General features: G+C 45.1%; 1 protein-coding gene and 1 non-coding gene across 5 annotated transcripts in view; both read left to right on the top strand.

The window, feature by feature from the left end:
* Positions 1-7,196: 7,196 nt before the first annotated feature.
* On the top strand, positions 7,197-7,268 carry TRNAE-CUC. The gene has a single exon. It is a non-coding gene; the product is annotated as a tRNA-Glu (tRNA).
* A 247-nt stretch (positions 7,269-7,515) lies between these two features.
* DNAJC5 (DnaJ heat shock protein family (Hsp40) member C5) overlaps positions 7,516-16,453 on the top strand; it is a 41,047-nt gene continuing 32,109 nt past the window's right edge. For 2 of the 4 annotated variants that reach the window (XM_019548293.1, XM_019548295.1), the window contains exon 1: positions 7,516-7,575. The gene's annotated coding sequence lies outside the window, so the exon portion shown is untranslated. Of the gene's footprint in view, positions 7,576-10,233; positions 10,297-16,453 lie in introns of those variants that run through there. The other 2 variants (XM_019548298.1, XM_019548294.1) reach the window with 2 other exon arrangements.

Here is a 16,453-nt window from a genome sequence, read left to right as displayed (position 1 = left end):
TTGGGGGAAAAAAAAAGTCATTGTTCTGTCCTGCCTTGTGTTTCTTTTTTAAGTCAAAAATCGAATATTCAGGTGCAGAGGTTACAGACCCATCGGGAAATGTCTGCTGAGCTGGAAGCTTGGGGAAAGATGCTCCTGAACCAGGGCCTTCTGCGTTAGGTCTATCACATTGGCACTGGAAATCTTTGGATAGGCTGTATGCATTTCAGCTGGTGTGTTAAGGGGTATTGCTGGTCTGGCACTTCCCATTTAACAGCTGTCTAAGCATCAGCCCACCCACAATGTAAATTGCTGTGAATTCATTACATGGGACTTGTTGGCAGAAAGGGGTTTGCCAATTCCTTGAAATGACAGGAGCTGGCTGCTGAAAAGGGAGGGGCTGGGACCAAAAGGATGGATGTTGGACCCAGAAGTGCATGCCAGAGTGATCCCAAGGGGAGATCTGGAGAAGGGTGATGTCACTCTCAGGCCTTTGGATGCTGTCTTAAATTACTCCTAACATTTCTTCCCTTGCCTATGGGAACATCCTCAAGGACTGGAGTGTGGGTCTTTTACACTCTTCACCTTCGTTAAACCAAGAGCCCTTGTATATTTAAGACGGTAGGTTTGAAATCGGAACAAACTTGTACGTAACAGGCTTTAATGCTATGGCTCCGTCACTGCACAGGGAATCTCAGTTGTTGTCCTAGATAGACCTGCTGCTGTGCTATTTCTCATTGGCGCGCTGCTCTTGGCAATCCTTTCCTGAAGAAATGCAGCGCAACTCCATTAGAAATAGGTGCTAAAGATTTTTATTGAACTTGGCATTAAGCTTGCAATAGCTCCTCTCCCTGCTTTTTGGGTCTCGTCCAGAGTTTGAGCAGCTGCAGCAGCAATTCTTGGGAGTTATAGTTCAAGCTTGAGAAACTCTACCATGGAAAAAGCCGTGGTTGGCCTGGCTTAAATTTATAACACGGCGCTCATGGAGATTGGCTTAGAACCGGCTTTGGTGGCTGCTACTGACTTGTGGCAGTGCTGGGAGAGGGAAAGTGCTGAGCCTGTGGCTTGGGATAGGCCTTCTCTCAAGGCTGTGCTGTCCTGAATGTAGAGCTGGCAACCATTAACAAACAGTGCAGGGCTGTGACCTTCCATAAGAATATCTTCTGTCTCCAGCGTTCGGCCATCTGGCTGAACTAGGGACTTCTGTAGATAACACATCCTGGGGTTATTTTTCCTGTCCAAGGTCTGTCCAGGAGGCCACGTCTCACTATTGCATGCGTACAGCTCACATTGCTGTCTGCACGAGTTGTGAGCAAAGATCATGGACATACATGGCAGTGACTTGTTAGCTGTGCAAATGCTGCCGTCTTCAGTGAGCTGGAAATGCAGCATCCAACTGCTGTCGGAGCATAATAAAAAGCTAGAGCCTTCTGCTCTCTGTCAGAGGGGTGTAACTTGCCCCCGGGGGAGGGAAGGTGGGTGTTTCAGTTTTGATCCTTTGTCACGTCACCACTGTCCACTACCATCTTCCTTGGTGCCTAGGAGAGCTGTTCCCTGTTTCATTTTGGTATTTTTTTCTAGCATGCCTGGGGCCTTGAGGGCCAGCCTTGCATGTCTCTGCTCACTGCTGACTGGATCATGGAATAGAAAGCATCCCAGTGGCGTGGACTGCAGACTCCTGGTAAGCTCTTCTTGCGTCCCACTGCAGGAAGGTAACTGCTCTCTTTAGTGTGTGAGAGCTGAAAACGTCTCCCAGTGACCAGCTAATAATGAACTACCAGTACTTCCCCCCGCCGCCGCTTCCCCTCTTGCTCAAGGTGAGGCAGGACTTGCCATTCCCCCCACATAACCTTTCAGGCTGAATAAGGAAAAAAGAGCACTTGTCTTTTCCACAGCTGTTAATTTAAGGATTAAAGATGGAGATATGTCAGCAGAGTAGGAGGCGGCAGGTTTCAAAGCAAAGGCTCCGTGTCCCCAGAGGTAGCCATAGTTGCTAGCGGCTCTCATGGAAGAGCAGGGAGGAGGGAAGAGAGGCTTGTGTTCTCCCGGAGCGCCTCCTAAAAGTGCTGTCTATGCACTGGGTCTCCCTGCTTTGTTTGCCTGCAGCTGGCAGAAGGGGAACAGGTCTGGGCAAGAAGCATTTTGCTTAAGGCCACTCCCTTGCCCCTGCCCCACTCCCGTCTGAGTGCAGCCCCAGGCATCAGGCCTTCACCTCTCCTTTGGTGGAAGTCCATAGTTCTGGTTAGATTAGCACTAGGGCTGCAGTGCCCTACCTGCTAATCGTACTTACTCAGCAGGCTTGTCTGAGTTGACAAAAATACGTCTTCCCCTTAGGAGCCTCAGACTAGTGGTGCATACAGTGACCTGCTTAAAAGCAAGCTGGATTTCAGAGCAGTCCAGGTGCATCTCTCTCTTGCCTTCATTCTTACCTTCATATTCTCCCCAAGACCCCTGTGTTTTGTGCTGGCTCGCAAGGTCTGGCCATCCTTTTTAATTCAAGTATTCATGTCTTTTGGTGCCGTCCTGGGCTTCAGCCCTGCTCATCAGATCCATTTGCATAAGCAAGCCTGGGGGTAAATCTTCAAAGATTCAATTGCCAGAGCTGAGAGCTGTTTGGAGGCAGCGAGTGCCCTTCAGCTGCCTCTCAGAAACCTCCTATCTGCAGTGATTTGTTTCTGTCATGCTGCTTCAACTAACCCCCAAACATCCCAATAATCAGATCAGCATAAATTGATACAGAGCAGGTCCATGTCTGTCGTGCACAGGCTGCAGACTGGCAGACTCTAGATCTGAACCTGAATCTCCTCCCTCCTGTTTCTTTGGTGGAACCAGATTATCCTTGTTGCTCTGAGTTATAAATGCTTCGTTCAAAGGCTCTGTGTTTTCCAGGCTGGTACGTCTGTGTTACCAGTTAAGCTTGCCAAAAATGACTGGGGTGATATGACTGGATTGGGTACATTTGCAGCTGACGTGAAAGCACAGTGATGCTTTAGGCTGTACAGCAGTGAGCCAGGCTCGAGGGCTGCCTTTCACTGCCGAGAGCGCATCTATTCTCTCATTATACCCTCAGTTACTATCATTTTCCATTGCATCGCTTTGATTGCATAAGGCAGGTGCTGTACATAGAGAAAAGCAATGGGAGCCAGTTTGCTAAAATGAAGCGTTTCTGTTGCACCTTCTGCCTGGGTATTAATGCAGTGGTATCAGTGCGGTGTCACTCTTGCCACAGGCCTTTATCTCTTGGAGCTGGAAAAATGGGGAAGATCTGAACAGCTGGATAGAGAATGTCTTAGATCTCTCGTCCTGTACGGGGGCAGGCAGTCGCACACCGAGGCATTGGAGATTCAGGTAAGATTGGAGAGAGCGCTGGGACTTCCTAGATGACCAGAGTCTGGGTCCTGAACTGAACTGGAGTAGAGAAATAACGGAGAGGAGCAAGACTAGACTGCTCGCCTCAGCTGGTTTGCAACTGAAGTTTGAAAATACTGCAATGAAGATCCCCCCCTAGTGCTACAGATCCTCCCTGTGCAGCAGAGGGAGGATTGCTCCTCTTCGTGGTTCCTGTCGGAGCGACACGGTTTCACGCGGGCTGCTTTGTAACTTATTTTCAGTTCTCTCTGAGACAGCTGACTTGCATCAGTCAGTGGAATACCGGGATATTCGTAGTTTCCAAAAATCCAAAAAAAAAAAAGGCATTGGAAGGTCCCAGTTAAGTAAAATATAGACAAATGCACGTAAGTGGTCTTTTCTTTGGGCTTTCTCTTTTTCAGGATTTCTAAGTGTAAAATTGTCTGTGATCACTGAGAATGAGAGAATGCAGTGGCTTTCAACCTTTTTCGCATTTGCAGACCCCAGCAAAATTTTGAATGGAGGTGCAGGTGCCCTTGGAAATTTCAAGTCAAGGTGTGGACCCCTTTGAATTGTAAGTGGGTATTCACACATTTTTGATTGATCATAGTCATCTTTCGTAGACCTCTTAGATGTAGTGACCCCCAGGGGTCTGTGGACCACAGGTTGAAAACCACTGAGATAATGTGTCCTATCCCCTTACACTCAATGTTATGTTCCCTTTTGATTACTTCATCTCATAAAAAACAGAGAGAATATGCAAAAGGTCCAGGCACAGGCACTGATAATGACCTTGAGACATCAAAGGGAAATTTCTATTAAACCAAAGAGTAAGCAACAAAGCCTCCTTAGACTCCTGGGTTTGGATAGAAGAATTAAGGGAGATATGACTGTTCTGCACACAGAATACCAATGGCTGCAGTGTCAGCTAGTTAACTACTCCTGTTTGCCTCAGCCTATAATGCAAGAACAAAAGAACGAGTGTTGAAATTCACGAGCGACATTTTCCAAACCGATCAAGGGAAATGCTTTTTCCTGCACACAGTATTGAGTTAACCTGTGGAACTTGCTACCGCAGGTCCACTCTGAGGCAGATGTTTTTATGGAAAAGGAATTGGTTACATATGTATGTATTAGCAAGGATATTCACAATAGGTTAAGTAAAATGACAAAGGCCATCCATCCTTCATGATTCAGGTTATCAAATCATCTAGGATGAGATGAAATTTCCTTTTTTTGGAGTGTAACCAATTTGGAGAGAAGTGCTACTTTCACATTATTTTTTCAGGATATGTTTCCACCAGTGCATTAGAGTTGCTGAGTGTTGCTGGTATATACATCTCACTAAAACCTACTGAGCATGAAGTTCTTTCCAGTTAGGAGCAAAGACATATGTAGTCATGGCCTGAAGTGTGTGTGTGTGTGTGTTTGTGTTCAGTCATCCTCAGAAGAGTGTGCGTGTGTGCACCACTCACTGGGAGCACTTGAAGATGACAGAATATCTGCACTCTGCTTGGAGGTGCTTCAGCCAACAGCGGAGTGGGGGATGCCTGCTGATGTACTAAATGAATAGCCGGGCTGCCGTATAAGATGATTAACGCTAATAACTCTATTAGTAAATGCCTTTCGCCATCATTTATTTCTTAACGTGGTGAGTCAGTGGAGTTGGATGGGAAAAGCATGTTAGAAATGTGATGGGCAGGAGGCTGAGCTAATGCATAAAATGCAGAGATGCCAGAAAGCCCAAAGATGATAAAGGACAAATGGTTTGAGGGGGAAGGTGCGTGACACTGTGTAACGCCTGGATTGTGAGAACTAGGACAGAGATACGGCTCTGCGGGGCTTTCTGAGGCCCTGCGTGGAAATCCAGCTCTGTCGGGGCTTAATGAAATCCCGGAGGAGTGAGGAGGACTGCCTTCTCAAAGGAGGGAGGACTCCTGTTACCAAATGCACAGGCTTAAAGGGAGGTCAAAGTTTGCACGCACCTATGAAAGCGCACAAGGAAAACAATCAATCTAGGGCACTTAAGAAACTGGTGAAAACACCCAGACTCAGAGCCTTGAAAAAAGATTGGTTTCCATATAACTGTGGGTTCTTGTTTCGTGGTGAGGCTGATATACTATTAGATTGCTGGCGCCAGTTTTTCCTGGGAAAAATGCCACTCCCGAATAAGAGAAGGTGAAATATGCATCACACTGGGATAATTGTGATTAAAGCCAACAGCATTTTGGAAAAAGGAGGTTCATAAAGGTGCCCGACTAGCATGTTTTAAAATGAGCTGCGCTCACCTTTATGCGCTACATGCCACGATGCCCAAAAGCAGGATGCTTAACCAAGAACGAACCTTCAGTGCTATGAGGAGTGGGAGGGGATTTGAAGGAAAATACGGAAAAAATCCTATCTTTCAGCTTCAGTAACATTTTAACACCATGTGTCACAGCTCTGGTGGAGCACAGGCCTGAGTCTCATCAGAAAGGAACCTCTCTAGTTGCTGGAGTGGTTTTGGGATGACCAGCTCTAGTTCTGTTATATAAAACAGTAAAGGAAAAAAACCTGTTCCAAGTAGGCAGGCAGCTCACGGCTTCGCCTGCCACTCTCCTGTGGTCCCTGTTTGCCTTTATGCTGGTGTAGGTGGACTGCTGAACCATTAGAGCAGAGACTAATGGTGTGATGGTAGGAGATTAGGCTTGCTCCGCTGTCCAAAAATGTTGGGATCATTTTCGGTCAGACGTCAGGGAAGAGGCTCCCCCCCCCGGGGACAGGGGGCAAATGCAGAACAGCTGCTTTGTGCCACTAAAGTCTCTAAACTCAGCAATCATTTAATCTGGTGGTAATAAATTAAGGCTTCACCTTGATGAATCCAGAGATGTGACAGTGCCTGCGAGGACAACCTCTGTAAAACATCACAGACAGTGAGGGCTGGGAGGGACCTCAGGAGGTCGCAACTAATCTAACCCCTGCTCCGAGCAGGGCCAGCCCCAGCCCCAGCCCCAGCCAGATGCTGTTAGTGCTTTTGGGCTCAATCCCAGCCACCTTGAGAGACCAGGGAGCAGGGACCGTCTTGCTTCCTGCAGGCTTTTTTCCTCCTCTGAGGATGGATCTTCAATTCATTTTCAGTCTGGGGCTGCCACGAGCACCTGGAACAGAAGCACAGGGGAGGGTTGGCCCTGCTGCCCCCACACCTGCTCCCTGGCTGCAGTAGCGCCCTTAGGGGAGGACAAACCAGGGGGCCCCAAAATGTTGTAACAATGTTTTTTTGGGGGGGGGATGAAGTCACTAAAAACGTTGTACTTTCTTCAGCTGATGGGTAAGTTTCATGCATGGGGCAAAGTGAAACGGAAATCGAAAATGTCCGACTTGCTTATAGGTCGTCAAAATTAAGCCTCTACGGGGCCCCAAATGACTCTCTTACGCAGGGCCCCAGAAACCGTAAGGCCACCATGCTAGCGGCATCCCCAAAATCTGGAGCTGCAAGGGGGGGCTCCTGCACTCCCACCCTGCTGCCAGCAGGAGGCGCTGTGCACTTGCTGCCCCAGGGGGGTGCACAGAGCGGGGGCAGCAGGAAAGCAGCAGTGGGGCAAGGGAGACCCTCCCCGCCCCCGGTATGCCGCTTGCTTTGTAATGCATGCCGCTTGCTTTGCAGTGCATGTTACTTTCTTTGTAAGGCATACTGGTTGTGTTGCAGTGTCTGCGCTTGCTTTGCAGTGCCTGGCTGTATGCCTCCCCGCCCCCCCCTTGCCAGCTGTTCCCAAGGCGCCCGGCTGGCCGCGCTGTAGCAGGGGAGGGGCGCAGCACCCCGGGGATCCCTGCGAGAGCAGCGCATGCTGCAGCACAGCCCACATGGGGCTGCCCGGTAATAGCCCTGCAGCTCCCTGGTGGTCTAGTGGTTAGGATTCGGCGCTCTCACCGCCGCGGCCCGGGTTCGATTCCCGGTCAGGGAACGTCTCTTTTTCTTCCTCTTTCCAGTCGAGTTTCACCCCCTTGGAGCCAGTGCGCGGCTTCGTTGTTGCATTGCCCAGTTTTGCATTGCAGCGCTCGGCACCGCACCGGGTTTAACACCGCGATTGCGACCCCCGTCTCCCAGGGATTCCACCCCCGCCGGCCTCGAGGACGCCCTGTGCGCATGCGCTGCTCTGGAAGGGGAGGGGGCGAAGGGAGGGGGCGTGGCTGCTGCGCGCGCACCTCCCTCAGCCCCGCCCCCACTCGGTGTGGCTGCCCCGCGCAGCGGGCGGAGCGGACCAGGCCCAGGTGAGCGGCAAGATGGCGGCCTCCTTCTGGGGGGGGCACGGACCTCCCCCCCTGTGGGGAGGGGGGAATTCCCCCCATAGGGATGCAGCTTGGGGGGGGCACTCCCCTACCCCCCGCCAATGGGGGTGCAGCTTTGAGGGGGCACTGTCCTGGGGGAAGGGGGGACTACCCTGCCCCTCCCTGTGTGGGGATGCCCTCGCCGCCATGGGGGTACAGATGGGCGCAGGGGGTGGTCGCCCGCATCTGCGTCTCCCCGGTGGGGGCTGCGTTTTCGGACAGAGGCTTCTCTGGAGGCGAGCCCATCGCGTATGTATTTGTTTCTTTATTTGTACGGCCTCATCTGCTGCCGAAGGAGATGCCGTTAGGCCACGGCCTGGGGCTTGGCTGCGACGAGACTTGAGCGGTCTCCCTGGGTACATGATACGTTAAGAAAAAAACCCCCAGAGCTAAGAGGTTTTTCGTAAAAATAAATAGAGAAGCATCTCTGTTCCCTTGTACCAGATGGCTGTCAGAGGCTGTCCGTTCTGCATCGGCGGCGTTTGTTTCAGTTTCCAAATGGATTCTCTTTAAACGAGCAGCCCAGGTGTAAGGGCAAGCTGTCCGGGTCGCCGTCCATCCGCCTTCTAGGTAGGAGGGGCGCGGTCATAATTCGCGTGGTTATGGTGAAGAGACGGTTGCCAAACTTATGTGGGGGCCGCGCGCTGGCTCTGCAGTCGTCCTTGCCGCTCTGCAGCTCGCTCTTAATGAAGAGCTGGGGGGGGAGAAGCCCTCTGAATTAAAAGCTGTTGAGTTTCCTTCGAGGTCTATTAAAGAGCAAGGTGGGGATGCTAAAATCCTGCCCCTGTCCTAGGCCTGCAGCCGGATTTATCTATGGGAGTTGCTAAACATAGATTTCTTTCCCCGTTTTATTTCGTCTGCGAGCGCATCTCGAGCGTTGTCGACAGAGATAAGAAGTGTGCGTTGTTGTGACTCCCCTTCTTTGCTTTGTATTGATTATCATAAGTTACGGTTTTAAAGTACGGGTGAAACCCATCTGACGGCGACCGAGCTCTGTGATGTAGCGGTGAATATGCTTTATCGAGAGATGTCTGAGAGAAATAGTAGACAAGACATGCTGGTGGCGTATGTCGTAATGCATGATAGGTCTGAAAGTCTTTCAAAAAATGGTATGAGTAATTGATGTGCATCTTGCAGCCCTCATAATGAAAAATACCAAGGGACTTCTTTGGGGCTTAATTTTCATAGCTTAATTGCAATAATTGGCTATTTTTACTGAGTCTGTAAATGTTATGTGTGTTATACCAGAATACCTGCTAGGGATTCAACACCAGTGATGTGGTCACTCATGATTATCACAGCTGGAAAAAAATGGTCCAAGATGTTATTTTTTTTTGGACCTGTATATCAATAGATGGCTGGTGGTGGGTGCTAAATGCTTTGGGAGATCAGAGAGGTTGCAAAATAGACTTCTAGACCCTAAATGATAAGTCCTCAGTCTTGAAAATCTTGGCTGAGTCCAGTTGTCATAGTTTAAACTATTGGGCAGATAAAACTTTGTCATTGATGCTTGATTTATTGATCATCCTTTCTTTTGTAAACTTCAACTAATTGACAAAAATGCTCTGTTGGTTGTTTTTTTTTTTAAAGATATTTTCATGAATGTCAGGGTAGTTTGGCAGTCAGTATTAACGTTCAAGGCTCATCTTATTTTTTTAACTTATATTAGGTTAAAAGCAAAATTTGTGAATGGTTCTAGCTTTGATCAGTTTAAATGTCATGGAGGCTTCTCTGGGAGAATGATCCTAATTTAGAAATGGCAATGGTGAAGAAAACTTCCTTTAAGTTCAAAATGGCCAAGCTTTTAAGAGCTGTCAGGGTTTATGTTGCTGAAAGATGATGATGATGATGGCTGTTATTATTAGCTCAATTTTTATAGCAGTAAGAAAAGTACAGGGTACTTGGGGATTGAAAGAAAAAGCTATCCAGCTGCCTGGAATATGAATTTGACCAAACTCCAGTGTAAACAGTGCACATTTACTGTAGGGACTGCCTACATGATGATTTTGCATCTCAGTAAGACTCCTCGCCTTGTGTCAGCGGGCTAGAAATTGAGTGGACCGGACCAAGTCATGTTAGGGCTGATTTAGAAGCCGTGAAGTCAAATGCTTCTATTTGGTTTCACAAATTTGTTCAGTTAAACTGAGCGCAGTTGGGTTAGGCAGTAGACAGTGGGCTTGAAGGATGATTTTCATTGCAAGTGGTTTATATGCTTACTGATGTGCAGATAAGAGAAGGTTGTTAGGTTGTAAGCAGTAGATAACAGCTTGGGACTGGTTTGTGTGTTAAGTGAATAAGGCAGACAAAGTTCTTTGAGTAATTAAGTGAAAATGCATTTTCACTTAGGCCTATACACTGAGCACCCTGTAAATCTTGTTTGATTTTGACCACTTGGGAAGGAAGAAGGCTAGTGGGGTAGAAGTAAGCATGCTGCTGTTTTATGTGTATTGGGTTGGGCTCTGTATTAAGAAGGGTGTTCAGTTAATTGTGTGCATGTAACCTAACTTCAGAATGACAGTTTAAGTATCCAGAGATTCAAATTACTTAAAAAAATGCTAATAAATAGGCTTCCATTCAGCTTTTTTTTTTTTTGAATTTTAGGCCTCACATGATGTTTCCTGTGCACATCTGCACCACTGTTGTATTTCTGAGATGAACTTGCAGGTAAATTCTGATAAGACCAAAGGATTCTGCCTGTGGCAGTGCTGAAGCTTAGGGCTCCCTCCTGTACTAATCATCAGTACTCTTCTGGGAGCTGTCCAGCATGGGATAATCAAAGGAGGCCTGGGTTTCTTCTCTTGATTCTCCACTGATGGCCTCCTTTCTCCGTGGCCTCTTGCCTTCTCTGCAGCTAGCTGGGTAGGTGAGTGAGCAGTAGCAGGAAGAGGGACCAACTGCTTTTCTCTCGCCCTTATGCTCCATCTCGGCTGGACTGAGGACTGGAGATTTAAAAAAAATGGGCTGGATAGTCTCGTTGTCAGGGTATTATTTTCTCACCCCAAATTTGTACACAGAAGATGTGAAGGACTATGATTCACCAATTACTCATCTCCTATAAGCAAAGAAAGTATGTCTATATTCACCTGTGTTGTAAGCAGGTTGGTCACATTAGTAAAACATTGGTGAAGGAATAAGAACTTGCTGAGTACTAAAGAGGAAGGCAGCATACATCTTTCCTTCCCTTCCTTTCTGGTGGAAAAATGCTTTCCTTACTCTCAAAAGTGGCAATGTCTTTAACCATTAACGCGAATCATGAGAACTAGTATGGCATAGTTCTTGGTTGTCCTGTCTAAGTAGTTCTTTTGTGCTTGTCTGGCCACCTGTATTGGCTAACAATTCTCTTCTAAGAGCTGTGGTCTAGTGAGATGCAGAAAATTTCTGAGTTCAGAACAGGTAAAACTTAGATTTTTTTAAAGAGAAATGTTCTGTTTTCTCATGTCACTATCAGCGAATAAGATTCTCTCTTAAATTTCAGGGAAGAAGGCTGTTGTGATGAATGTTCAGCATTCCTATGGTGGTGGGTTTTCCTTTCAGTCACTGCTAAGTGCACTTACCAAAAATAAATGCTAGTTTAACATGAGCTTTTATGAACTCTTCTGGCTTCTACAGTAATGCTGAAACATCTGTGATGCCAGCATGGTAGAAATCCCAGTGTCCCATCACAAATCAGTTTTCTGGTAAGTTAAATACTTGGTGTGCAGAATAGGTGGTAAATGTGTTCTGGAAACTTTAATGTCAACCCTGGATAAAATAGGGTGCTTTCAACTGTCAACATGTGAGTTGCTTAAAGAAAATTCATGGTAATTGGTAGCCAGTGCAGTCCTGCCTAGTCCTGTCCTTTGTTGGAATCTGTCCTAGATGGCAGTTCAGTTCCTGATCATTCAGTTCAATTTCCCCTGACTGCAGTTATGGGTTTTTTAGCAATTCTGTAAATTCTAAAAGTGTTTTCTAGTTTATGTAACTAGTAATTTTGTAATACTGGAGAACAGCTTGAATAATATATTGAGGATTATGATTTTTAATAAGCTGTCAATGCCAACTCCAAAACTAGTTCAATTACAGATACTTTATCTGCATCCTGTTATTTTTTTGTGATTACCAATGACTTTCCTAGCATTGTAAGTGTTCTCTCTCTCTTCTTTTGGTTGAAGGTAGAAACACAAACTGGTCGTGATCACGCAAAAATCTTAAATTGAAAAGGTTTTCCTCCTTCCATTTTTAATGAAAGTAATTTCTTAACAAGAATGGGTAACCTTTCTTCAGAGGTTCATTGGTGTCCCACTAATTATTTCTTATGTTGAGACATTGCTAGAGGAAAATTTAAATATTCTGCAGTCTAGGGGTTCTCATTTATCAAATCAATAATTCCTTACTTGCTGATGAGATGCACTGTGTTGCCAGTTTACCCAAGATGGCAATACAAAAAGAATAGACATCTGTAAGTATTACTTGACTCACTTATTTGCCTCAACTTCTGGGTGGAACCAGTGTTTTAGATGAAGTCTCAGGGTGAACAGTCGGATCTTAAGTTTGACTCTCAGATATTAGGTGGATTTTAGCTTTGAAAACATGCAGCTTATACTTTCCTAGAATGAGGAGAAATTAGTAGAAAAACAAACACACAAAGAAACAGAATCCCCACAGAAGGGCTTTGGTCCAGACCTCTGCATGTTGAGCGTTTCCATTGCTTAAGCTTCGTGTGGAAAAGCTAGCTGCCGCTCCCTGTGTTGGTCCGTTACAGCGCATCTCTGTTGGATGATGGAGCTGCATAAATAGTTTGGTTCCAGTCCTTTTGTTCTCAGTAAGCAGGTTATAGCATTTTTCTATGAAAGCCATGTTCCCTCAAAGTGCTTTTGAAATATGAAACTATCCTACTTTGCTTTCATGTTGTCTTACCACTACAAACTCCAAGTGCTTATGGATGAAGTTGAGTAAGGTTCTGATAGCAAGTAAGGGTGGATATTCAGAAATGTATGTTACATTTCTTTTGGAAAAAACCTAGAAAACAGGAGCATTATGATGTTTATATTTTGTTGGTATAAATATATTGGGAGGATATTGTTGACTTCTTTGTATTGTCAGTGGTTTTAGTTTTGTTTGTTGTTGCAAGTATAGTAAAAAATGAAAAACATCTGCAACAAAACATTACCTTAACTCTGCACCTTTCATTTAAAGACGGAGTAAAATGCCATTATTTTCTGTCCTAACTGCATATTCTTTTACTGTGTCAGTGATGTCCTATAACAGTTTTTCGTTTGACTCTGAAATATTTTATAATTTTTAAGCTACTGGTTTAGTATATAATATGTAAAATGTCTGCGTTTTTTCTTAGATGGGCAGTCATCAAGAGAATTATTCTTTCCAATCTGTTGTTAATGGAATAAAGAATTGGGGATTAACTGCTGTCTAATATCTAGCTCTAGATATATAGACGTATATAGATATATATCTGTGTATATTGACTTGTATTTTTGTTTTTTACATGGAATCAGCTGTTTGCAGAGAAAAAGGCTTACATGCAAAAATTGCCCAGGGTGGTCAGAAGAAGAATATATATCTAGGAATATGCTAGGTACAGGAAATTCATGCTCCTATGACTTAACAGACCCAAAAGAGATGCTTATAATTTAAAAATCACAACCAGTGCCACTTAAAATACTGTGTAGAGTTAAAGCAGACTTTACAGAGCTAGAAAAGAAGCATGTCAAGAGATTTCCAGATGCATTCAGTCTTTTTTTTTTTTTTTTTTTTAATTTCTCCATAGTCTTGAAGTAATCATATAAACACTTTTGGTTCTCATTTCTGATGTAACACATGAGCAAAGTCACCAGCAAACAAACAGAACACAGGAGATCTTGCTCCAATAGTGAATTAGGGAATGGCTATCAACTTCCTCTCTGAGAGTTCAAGGGGCAGCAAACTACTAAGTGCTCTTTCTAGTGAAAACCTGTAAGCAACTCCTGCAGTCAGTGTTAGATTCACCTTCCGTGTCTCCTTCTGATAGCTTGACTTTGTAAACTTTTAAGAAAATCTCCGTGCTTGCATGACTAAAAAACTAGATTTAACCACACTAAAAAATTGTCCTCAGATTTCACTTTTTGCTGTATGAGAAGTTGGACAGCCCTCCTTTATGAGAAGGAGAATTTACGAGAAGGTAACTCCACACCTTACAGTATAGAAACTGAAACCAATTCACGTTGAGAATGGCAGTGTCTCATAATGATGCAGGAATATAATATTAGCACTTTCATTATTATCCTCTAAAACTTTTAAGCATGAGTCTTGTCTGAAAGCTGAGGCTAGAAAGATAAAATTTGCATTTCTACATCCTGTCACCCCACTGATTTTTCATGGCAAAATTGCAGTTCAGATATAGAAGATATTTTTCACACTGCCAGGTTTGCAAACTGGATTTAGGAGCTGAAATTCAAGCTGGACATTATCAGTAATAGTTTCCTTACGTCAGATGCTGTCCTCAGTTGTGCTGCTGTCCTCGAATCGTGCCCTTTCTGGCACCTGTGGAACATAGGTGCCTTCTTTTGCACAATTTGAAGATAGTGGGGTAGAATAAGTAAGCAGGGCTTTGGAACTGGAGGATATTTGAGTTGCATCTTGGAACGATGGTCCTGCAGGACTGAAAGCAGTAAAAACTTGTTTTGTCAATTAATAGCACATGTGACTTTAAGTACATGTAAAAATCTTCTGAACAAGACGTCACTGTAAACTAAAGCAGATGCTCACTCAGCCCAAACCTGATTCTTTGGAGGCTTCTTTTTTGTGGCTAAAGAGGCAGTGTGATCTAGTAGGGAGAGCACTACTGGAACTTGAGTCAATCTTGTTGCCTTACTAGGTGACCTTGGGCATCCCTGATCACCTTCCTGTGCCTTACAGCCTCTCCTTCCCTTCTAGAAAACGGGGCCAGTAATACTTTGGACAGCACTTGAGATCCATGGTGAACCTATACTTGCTTTGTGATTGTATTGTGGTGGTGCTAAAGCCTGCAAACTCACTTACCTCCGCTAGGCTGGTACTGCTGTGGAAAATGTACGCAGACATACATATGAATTTTTTTCATTAATGTATTTTTATGTTCTTTTTTTAATTGTTTTTCTTCTAAATTACCTGTGTTCACTTCCTCTGTTTTCACCCCTTTTTTTTTTCCCCTCCCAAGGAGGTGTCTGAACCAAATAAAGTGAGTCAAGTCTCTGACTCACTCTTGTTCACCTTGCCCTCATTTTCAGGGCCTCATGACTCTCCCTAGCCTCAGGCTAACTTCCTCCAGAGCACTGATAAACCCCTCTGGTCTGTCCCTAGGCACAAACTTGAGCTTGGTTTGGTTCAGTACTGCTGCAGCTTCTCCAAAGTGACAGGGTTCTCTGGATTATGGACTGAAGTCAGGGAGGTTCCAGTCAGATTTCCTTATCCTTGATTTTTTTTCCCGAAGGCACATAGTGCAGTTAGGTGTCTAATTCCTATAGAAAGCTGGTGGTAATTTGATATAGGAAATCTTCCCTTGATTGTCATTTTGTTTCGATAATAACATATACTGAATAGAATAGGATTTAGCTATTATATTTGACATTAGACAATTTTTCTGATCTGTAATTCAGAGAGACAATCATAGGATAGAGGGGGACCTCAGGGAACCCATCCTCTTGCACTGATGCAGCATGTGCTATTCCAGTATTATCCCCGACAGATACTTCTCCTGCCTCCTCTTAAAAACCTTCAGGAGGGAGATGCCACAACTTCACTAGGCAGCTTGTTCCACTATCCTAGTTTTGACAATTTAAGGATTTTGTTTTCACTGAGACTTGATCTAAGTCTGATTTGCTGCAGTTTACTCACGGAGAAGGCCTGCTTATCACGTGCACTCAGTCTCTCAGCTATAGTATTGCTGTTATCTTGCTGCATAATGCTAAAAATCTTAGGGCAAACATTATTACTGTTTTCAGCAGAATTGCTAAATTTAGATCTTGCAGTTTACTTTGGATGTCAGATGAATACAATGAAACTTCCCTTCTTACCTGCTATTCCCAGTGGCAGGAATTAATGTCTACCACTTGCCTGGTGGTTCTTACTTGCCAGATGTTGGCTTGAATCTGTATCAGCTGCTACTCTGCAAATCATACTAGTTTCTGCAGGCTGCAAGCATCCATTTGGAGAGTATGTTTCTGGTTCTCATGCTAGAAAAATCTAGCACAACAAACCTTTTCTGGCATGTCAAGGGGGTAAAAAAGGTATGATCCCTGGCTGATGCTTTCTGTAGTTGTGACTCCAGGCCTACAAAAGCAGCCTTGACATTAGGTTATTTTGTTGTGGGAAGGGGAAGGATGACACTGCAATTTGCTATGCTGGCAAAAGTGCTTTTTTGCCCCTATAAGCTGTATCCACACTGAGAAGGCTTTGCCAGAACAGCCTGTCAGCATGGCCGCATTAACAGAGTGCTCCTAGGACTTGTAACCATTGCTAAAAAGCCTGTTTTTAAATGTCAGGGGAGCTGGTGTGCGTCAGCTATCCTGAGGTATGTTGTGTCCCATCTTCACTGGGTGTTTTACTGGAGGACTGGTCCATTAGTTACCCCAAAGTAAAAAGAGCAGTTCTAGCAGCGGAGACAAGCCCCGAGCCTAGCTGTGCCCTTGGGATATGATCAGTGCTCTGCTGTCTCTCCGTGTTGGCAGACGATAGTTCTGAGCGGTGCGGGTGCCTTCTTCAACTTAGCAGGAATTGAGAGTATAATGAGACCTTTTCAGTGCGATTTAGATGTTGAACCATCTTTTGTGTCTTTGAAAATGCTCCTCTTCTCTTCTACCTTTTAAGA

This window comes from Crocodylus porosus, unplaced genomic scaffold, assembly GCF_001723895.1.
Source record: "Crocodylus porosus isolate Cpor-Errol unplaced genomic scaffold, CroPor_comp1, whole genome shotgun sequence".
Taxonomy (NCBI): domain Eukaryota; kingdom Metazoa; phylum Chordata; order Crocodylia; family Crocodylidae; genus Crocodylus; species Crocodylus porosus.
Note: the sequence above shows the minus strand (reverse complement) of the source record. Positions and strands in the feature narration are given on the sequence as shown.